Here is a 9,381-nt window from a genome sequence, read left to right on the forward strand (position 1 = left end):
AAGCTCGGAAGGTGGGATTAATGATAAAACAAGTAGTACTTTCGAAAATAACCAATTATATTAAAAATAAAATTTAAATCCAAACAACATAAAACAAACACATTAATATTTAAATTTACTACCAATTTAAAATCCAACTAATAAAACAATCAAAACAATGAAATAACAAATAACACAACTGATGGTGAACACCTAGTTTTGTGATGATAATGGACCCTGAGATGGAGATTGGTCTTGGGATGGAGAATGGCTTGAGCCATCTGTCCTTCGGCGACGATGCTCATGCCTCTCAGACTCGGCTGAAACAGAATCCTCCACGGGTGGCATGCGTCGTAGCATCTCTATTCGAACAAGCTACCATTTCCATCATCTCACCCCCCGAGTCGATATCTTGGGCTTGTTTGATGCTTTGGTGGATAGTCTCCATGTTAGACAAGATATCGTCCTGAACCCTTTCGAGCATTACAAGTCTCGTCTAAAGGTTTGTTTGCTTATTTCGAACTACAATCTGTCTATCTTGGATATCTTCACAAATACCATAAACGCAACGCAAGCCAGTTTGCAACACTTGCATGCGTTCTAAATTAGAACTACAATTATCTAATGCATCGTCATCCGGACATGTCATATCCTCCCTTTCATCCTCCGACTCAACCACCTTTCCTTCGCATAACGCCAAGTCTCTTGGATGCAATCCATTATAGATACTTGCATTAGAATGCAATTTGATCTTAATAGGAGCAGATTTTTGCGACACTCTAGAGGAGAGCATGATCTTAGTGATCAATACGGAAGAGGCCAAGCTCTTTCCCTCCTCTAATCACATTAAACATTAAATCGAGGATGCATAAATTATACTTATTTGTTTGCAAAATCCGGAAACGTCACGCATATTGCGCATCGATATCGCCGACTTTGTCTTTGCCTAGGGCGTTCCTACCAATCCACCGAGCTCTGACCCGGTTGATTGGTTCTCGGGTTGATCAAGGATTCAATGAGACGCCGGATTGTATTCACCCTCCACGACCGGTATCTTTCATCAAAGCGGGAACTCCAATATACCGATTCCTGAATTGTCGTTACTAGGTTGCTTTCAAAGCGTAATTCCTAACATTCAGACCAACAACCGCCTCGTTATTTCCTCCTCGTTCCTCGCTAACTTTATGAAAATCCTATCCCCTCAATTCTCGCTTTTATAAAAAATGTTCTACCAAATCATAGTGATAGAACTCCTCAGTCGAAAGTACCACAGTCCGTTCCAATCCCTCCTAATCATCTCCGCGTCGTAAAATGGCGTTCGCAGGCGGCGAAACGCAAGCGTTCTCGGTAAAATTCTTCGTCGTAAGAAGCCATTGAAGTTTCGAGACAACTAATGGTTTTGTAGACCGTGGGGAGGCGAGTTTGAAGAAAACAACTAAAAACAACGGTGGTGGCGGTCTTTGGTTACTTGAATTGGTGGCTGTTTTCGGAGTTGGGGTGGTGGTAGTAATGGTTTGGAGAAGATTTTAGTTGGATTGAATTGCTTGGCGTGGGTGTAGTTAGGTTTTCTTCTCTCTCTTTTTTTTTTTTTTTTTTATTTTGGTGTTCAAGGTTTGTTTTAAACCTTGGTAACCAGCGGGATTGGAAAAGGAAACACTGTGCGTTTTTGGGAAGGAAGGAGACGCACAGACGTGCGTGCGGCTTGGGCCCAAGCCCAATTTGAATTCCGAAATTTTCCGATTTTTCGCAATTTCAAATTCAATTTGCCGCTTCGTTACTGGTCCGATTTTGGCGAATGAGTTATGGAAATGATCAGTAGAGAATTTCCAATTCAATGATCCATAAAACACTCAATTCCAACCATGGGTGACGTATAAAAAGGTGGAAAATGCCTCGAAGTGCGTGTGTGACGTAAGTTATGCGAACGAAGGAAATCTAAGTTTAAGATAACGTCAACCCTATTGAACTACAAGTAATGGGCCTAAGCAACACAAATGGAAACTTCGAGCAATCCAAATAGAAAGACGGATTGCCCACCCCCAAACAAATTTTTAAACACAAAATTTGTTCTAACGTGGGTCGTTTAAAGTCAGATTCCCAAGACTTGTTAGATTGCTATTTCTATGATTAAGAATTTTTTATTATTTTTTTATTTTTTTATTTTTTAGTTTATTATAAGAAAAATGAAAAACAATAAATACATAATTCACCCCATAGAGGAACATGACTCAAAAACCGAGAAAACATGCAAAAGTGGAAAACGTGAATTATGTTAACCGTGGACTTAGGATCCGGTACTTACAGCCACACACTCCATAGGGAGGGCCCGGTTACCTGAATGGTGCACTTACCACTATATGGAAGTGAAAGGAAGTGCACCAATGACAAGGATCAATCCTCATAGACAGGGTCCTGTAAAAGGACTTCCTCTACATCAGGGGGACAGAAGTTCATGAAAATGTTTTAACCGTTGACCATTAACTTGAAAGGTATTGTTGTCATTGGGATTTACCAAGGTGATTGCCCCGTAAAGGGTGACTTCAATAACTTAAAAAGGACCGGACAACGGGTTTTAGTTTCCACCGGAAAATATGTAGACGGGAGTTGTAAAGCAAGACCTTTTGACCGACCATAAACTCTTTGCTCAAGATTTGCTTATCATGAACACGTTTCATGTTAGCTTTATAATCCTTCACGAGATCGTAAGAATCACTACAGATTTCTTCAAGCTCATTCAATTGCAACTTGCGTTTGACACCTGCCTCATCAATATTGAAATTAAGGCTTTTTATAGCCCACAGAGCACGGTGCTCTAATTCAACGGGCAAATGACATGGTTTCCCAAATACAAGTCTAAAGGGAGACATACCTATAAGAGTTTTGAAAGCAGTTCTATATGCCCATAAGGCATCCGATAGATGCTTCAACCAGTCTTTCCTATGAGGGTTTACAGTTGTTTCTAAAATCTTTTTGATTTCCCTATTAGAAACTTCTACATATCCGCTAGTTTGTGGATGATAAGGAGTTGCTACTTTGTGTGTAACTCCATACTTTTTCACTAGGGATTCAACAAGTCTATTGCAAAAATGTGTTCCACCATCACTAATGACGGCTTTAGGAATGCCAAACCGACAGAAAATATATTCTTTAATAAAAAATAGAACGGTCTTATGGTCATTGCTACGGCAAGCTAGGGCCTCTATCCATTTAGACACGTAGTCCACGGCAACTAGAATATAAATGAAACCATGGGAAACAGGGAAGGGACCCATGAAATCAATGCCCCAAACGTCAAAAATTTCTACTATCAAGATTGGATTTAATGGCATCATATTACGCTTCGTGATTTGCCAAAGTTGTTGGCAACGAATACACGTCTTGCAATGCACTTGGGCATCCTTAAAAGGGTAGGCCAATAAAATCCACATTGAAGAACTTTAGCGGCTGTTTTCATCCCACTAAAATGGCCACCACACTTTTGTCATGGCGTAACGATAGAACTTCATTATATTCCCACCGGGAATACAACGACGAATAATCTGATCCGCATAATACTTAAAAAGGTAGGGCTCATCCCAAGAGTATAACTTAACTCGGCCAAGAACTTCTTACGCTCATTTCTTGACCAATTATAAGGCATAACATCAGCCGCTAAATAATTTACAATGTCAAAGATACCATGGTGTTGAAAAAAATAGCATACGATGCTCATCGTGAAAAGAGTCCGGTATGGACTCGTAATCACTCGATCGTCATTTGTGAGTCTAGATAAGTGGTCGGCAACTACGCTTTCGACCCTCTTTTGTCCTTTTATTTCTAATGTGAACTCTTGCGTGAGAAAGATCCATCGGATTAATCTCTGCTAGCATCCTTCTTTGCAAGAAGGTACTTAAAGGCGGTGCATGGTCCATGTAAACTAAAGTTTTAGAACCAACCAAATAAGGATCTAAACTTATCTAAAGCATAAATGACGGCTAAGAATTCTTTTTTCGGTAGTTGAATAATTCCGTTGAGCATCATTTAAGGTTTTACTAGCATAATAAATAACAGTGGACTTATTATTTAGTTTTTGTCGCAAAGATCGCCCCAATTGCATAGTCACTAGCATCACACATGAGTTTGAAAGGTTTAGACCAATCGAGGTCAGATAATTGGTGCAGAGGTTGCAGGCTGCTTTTAAAGTTTCAAAAGCCTGCTTACAGTTAAAATTAAAATCAAAGATTGCATCTTTCAAAAGCAGATTAGTTAAAGGCCTAGCTATTTTCGAGAAGTCTTTAATAAACCGCCTATAAAAACCTGCATGGCCTAGAAAGGCTCTAATATCACGGACAGTCTGTGGTTTAGGTAGAGTTGCTATCTTATCTAGTTTGGCCTTATCTACTTCGATGCCATCACTAGATACAATGTGACCTAGTACTATGCCCTTTTTCACCATGAAATGACACTTTTCCCAGTTTAAAACGAGGCTCTTTTCTTCACACCGTCAAAACCTTAGACCGGTTAGACAAACAATGCGTGAAGGAGTCTCCATAGATAGAAAAATCATCCATGAAAACTTCCATAAAGCTCTACCATGTCACTAAATATATGAAGCATACATCACCGGAAGGTACCGGAGCATTACAAAGGCCAAAAGGCATTCATTTATAGGCATACGCTCCAAAGGGACATGTGAAGGTAGTCTTTTTCTTGGTCATCAATATCAATAATAATCTGAAAATAGCCCGAGTAGCCATCCGTAAAAACAATAAAAACATGACCAGCTAGGCGCTCGAAAGCATTTGATCTATAAAAGGTAAAGGAAAGTGATCCTTTCGTGTCATAGCATTTAAACGCCTCAGAATCAATACTGAGATCCTCCATTTCATAGGACCTTGTGTGACAACATAATCACCCTTCCCGTTACGTACCATGGTAACTCCCGATTTCTTAGGAACTACATGAATGGGGCTTACCCATTCGCTATCAGAGATGGGGTATATGATACCCGCATCGAGTAATCGTAAGACTTCTTCCCTAACCACCTCTTTCATGGCAGGGTTCAAGCGATGCTGAGGTTCGCGAGAAGTCTTCACGTTATCCTCTAAATGGGGCAAAAAGGCAGTTTTCACCCTCGAACTTGTCAAGTTTTACCACTTACCCCCCTGAACTTCACTTCAGGCAATTTTAACCCTGGACTTGTAAAACGTATCTAGCTCCATTTTTCCAGTTCATTTCGCACCTGAAGTGACGTGGAATTATATTTTCTGACGTGGCAAAATTAGAATTTGACACGTGGCAAAATTAGAATTCCACGTCATAAAATATAATTCCACATCACTCCACGTTACTCTTCAGGTGCCGAAAATGTACCGGAAATATGAAGGTGGATACGTTTTACAAGTACAGGGTTAAAATTGCCTAAACTGAACTTTATGGGGGTAAGTGGTAAAACTTGACAAGTTCGAGGGTGAAATATGCCAATTTGCCTATCGCCTCTAAATGGATACGATGAGTGCAAACATTAGGGTCAATACCCTTAATGTCGGCTAGGGACCAACCAATCGCAGACCGATGTTCCCTAATCACCCGGATTAAACGTGTCTCTTCATTCTCAGATAACAGAGAAGATATAATTACCGGATGACTACCATCCGGATCAAATTGAATATATTTTAACTCCGGGAAGAGGTTTAAGACCGGGGGTGGAAGAAAATCAATAGATGTTTCATCTGGGTCCTCATTTTGCATAATAAATACTTGCTTAGGTAGCAAGTCTTCATACTCAGTATATGGAGCAACCGAAGGGTCTACAATTGGTGTGGACTCAAGGATGGTGTTGACTTCCTCTAAGTAGGAGTCATTTACAAAATCTGAAGTTCCAAAAGAAAGGAATTTGTACATATTGTTTTCGAGAAATGTGTTGTTAAAATAATCTTGAGATAAGCTCTCGATCATGCTAACCTCCCCATTTATAGACGAATCTGGTAATTGTTTCATCATTTTAAAAACATTTACCTCAACTGTAAGATGGCCAAAAGATAAGGACATCTTACCATCGCGGCAATTTATAAGTGCGTTGGCAGTTGCTAAGAAGGGGCGCCCTAAGATGATCGGTACAGAGTCGTTAGCGACTTCTGTATCAAGGATAACAAAATTAGTAGGATAGTAGAAATCCTGAACCTTAACAAGCACGTTTTCCACTACACCCTTAGGATACTTAATTGACCTGTCCGCTAATTGCAACGCTATTTTTGTAGGTTGCATTTCACGTGTACCTATTTGTTTATACAAATAATATGGGAGTAAGTTAACACTCGCCCCGTGTCTAATAACGCCGTCGTCGTGGGGAATCTCCTAAGGTGCATTTTACAAGAGGGATCGACCAGGGTCCTTATACTTAACAATTCCATTATTTTCGGATAAAGTTGGGAATTGTTCAGTTAAAAAGGCGTCTTTAGGTATGTTGGTCTTACACCTAGTAGTGCACAACTCTTTAAGAAACTTAGCGTGATTAGCTAGCTTTTTAATAGGTTCGAGAAAAGGAAGGTTTATCGTTAGATTTTTGAAAACGCTTCCTAATCTCCTCAAAGTTAGTATCCCCGTTAGCATGGCTAATTTTTGAGGAACGGTGGTTTCGCTTTATATTTAGCGTATGGCTCGACTTGATGTGTAACCTTGGCTTTCTCGTTTCTTAGGTTGTGGTTTAACCGGTACCTCTATAGTGGTAGGCTCTTCGGTTTCTATTTCGTATCTAGTTCGATATCCGGTGTAGGAGTATGGGGGTAACTATAGGCATAGTTACTTTGTTATCAACCACTCTTCCGTAATCCGGAGGTGGTGATGGCATTTAGATCACCTACGATTGTAGTTTCCGTGCTAGTATTACCGCTTACCTCAAAGGCCGTGTTTGCTATTTTAGGGTTTGGTATAGCTTGTCCCGAAACACGCCTTTTGGTTGGAACTTTCTCTTGGGCTAACTGTATGCCCCGATTTTTATGGATTGTAAGATCTGTTGGTTTGATTGAGTCATTGATTGGAAAAGTTGTTGGGTAACATGTATAAAGGCGTCGATACGATCCGGTTGTGTAGGTGTAGTAGTCACAGGTGGTGCGACTGGAACTATCTCACGTTGATTATTAATGGGTGGGTTATGATAGTTACTATTGTTAACCGGAACGATACCTCTATTGGTATTATAACTATTATAATTACTCTGACCTTGTGCTACACCTTGTCGTGGTTGCTCTTGGTTGTTATAATTATTATAATTTCCCTGACCTTGTCCCTGTCCTTGCCAAGGTGGAGCTTGATTATAATTGTTTGCTTGCCTAACATTTTGGTTATTAAACCCTGGAGGTGTAACTTGTTGATTGTTTCACCAACTAAAGTTGGGATGTTGTCTCCATGGGGCATTAGGAATAGGATAGTTATTAATGGAGCAAACATTATCTTGCTCTAATTGTTGTTGTTCATAGGCGAGAGGACAATAGGAGTCAGAGTGTTCAGGACTCAAACAGAAATTACATGGGTTGGAGTTTACATTCATGACGGGGATAGGCTTTTGTTGCACAGAAATTGCCTCAACCTTTTTAGTTAGAGATTCGATTAAATTTTTAAGTTCTTGATCGGTTTCATCTCAAACATACCGGCGGCCTTTAATCATTGAAGAAAAACTAGCGAGCGGGGATATCATCACTACCCCCAATTGTTATTGCGTTTAGTTTGTTCTTCTAAAAATTTGTAAGCCTCCGAGGCTCCTTTAGTTAGGAAACTACCCCCATTCATTATGTCAAGGACTTCTTTATGGTGATGTTGAAGTCCTTTGAAAAAGGCACGAACTAACGTGTCTTTTTCTAGGTTATGGTGTGGACACTCTATAAGCGGATCGGGTGAAACGATTCCAAGCCTCGAAAAAATGATTCATGAGGATTCGGCGGAAAAAATGAATCTTGGAAAGCATCTCATCCCTCTTTTAGGGGGTGGGTAAAATGTTCCATAAACAAATTGAACAAGTTTAGCCCACAAGTCCACAGAGTTAGCGCTTGGGCGCTTAACCAAGACGCCGCCTTTATCGGCTAAGGTGAAGGGAAATACCCTCGCCTTTAATTTGTTCCGCACCAACCGTAGGATGATGGAATGTTGTAAGGACTTGTTCAATCCTACGCATGTGTTGGTAAGGTTTTTCATGGTCTAAACCATGGAAGACGGGTAACAAATTAAATATGTTTGAGGGATTCGAAAATCCCCCACTGGGTCTGCTAGAACGATGCAAGATTTAGGGCTATCGCTCAAGGCTTTGTAGAAGTCGGAGAGAGGAGTCTCTCTTTCTTCAGCCATTATGTCAGGTGTGGTTGGTGGGATAGTAGTTAGAGGTGTAGTGATTGGTATACTCGATAGATTTGTTTGTTGACGTTGATGGTTAATTACGTTCGGTGTTTTTCTCCGACCAGATCTTAATCTCATACAAGTCTAAGTCTAAACACGACAACACTCCAAACAATCTTGATATTTTAGTATAAACCTCTAACTGGAGATGCGAGGTATGGAAGAAAGGAATACCTAATAGTGTCCTTGCTTTGCTTATGAATAGCATCTTGTTTACGCGTGTTCAGTGTACATAACAAGTTAGAACACTGAAAAACTTAAAAAATTGAAGTTCGAAACAAACCTCAGTAGAAACCGAAAATTTAGCTTAGTAGCGCTAAAAGGGTCGCTCGCCCCAAGTATTTCCAAGTTACAGTGTTTTAGGGCGGGTCATGCTCAAGATGGGGGCGAGTCGCACTCAAGGTTCCAGGCTTATGGGCGCAAAGCGCTCCGTCTCGGGAGCCGATCAAGGCCAAAGTGTAATTTTGTCGCGAAACTTTTCAAAGGTTAAAACGGACAACCACATTATGAATCAAACAAGGGTGGGTGGGTTTAATGGGACTTAAAATGACTAATTATACTATGAAAACAATGCTAAAGTGCAACTAAGATGGCAGCGGCGCCATTTGATAAAACATAAAATTGATAGTTTACCTACGAAATGAACAATGAACTCAAAACGTAAGTAAACTAAAACTATTTATGATGCTATATTGCTTATCAAAGTTTTTACTCTCAATTCTATCGAAATAGAGTGGAGTAACAAATTCGTTCCACTCCTAGTTCTCTAGCATGGAGTCTTTTCTAATCTAATTAATCAGTCTTAAGTCTAATGAGAGCTTTACAAAGGGTGTTATACTACGATACAATATAAAATTGATTATGTTGAATTTAAACTACGAATGCTATGGAAATATGATTGTTTTTTAATCTAGATAAAGGATTAGAGGGGAATTGAATCCACCTCGAATCCAACTTAATAACCTAGCATAGATTCTTGTATCTCGATTCTTACGTTCTTACGACAAGAATTTCGAGTTCTAATCCCTAATGTTC

This window comes from Coptis chinensis, chromosome 8 (assembly GCF_015680905.1).
Source record: "Coptis chinensis isolate HL-2020 chromosome 8, ASM1568090v1, whole genome shotgun sequence".
NCBI lineage: Eukaryota > Viridiplantae > Streptophyta > Magnoliopsida > Ranunculales > Ranunculaceae > Coptis > Coptis chinensis.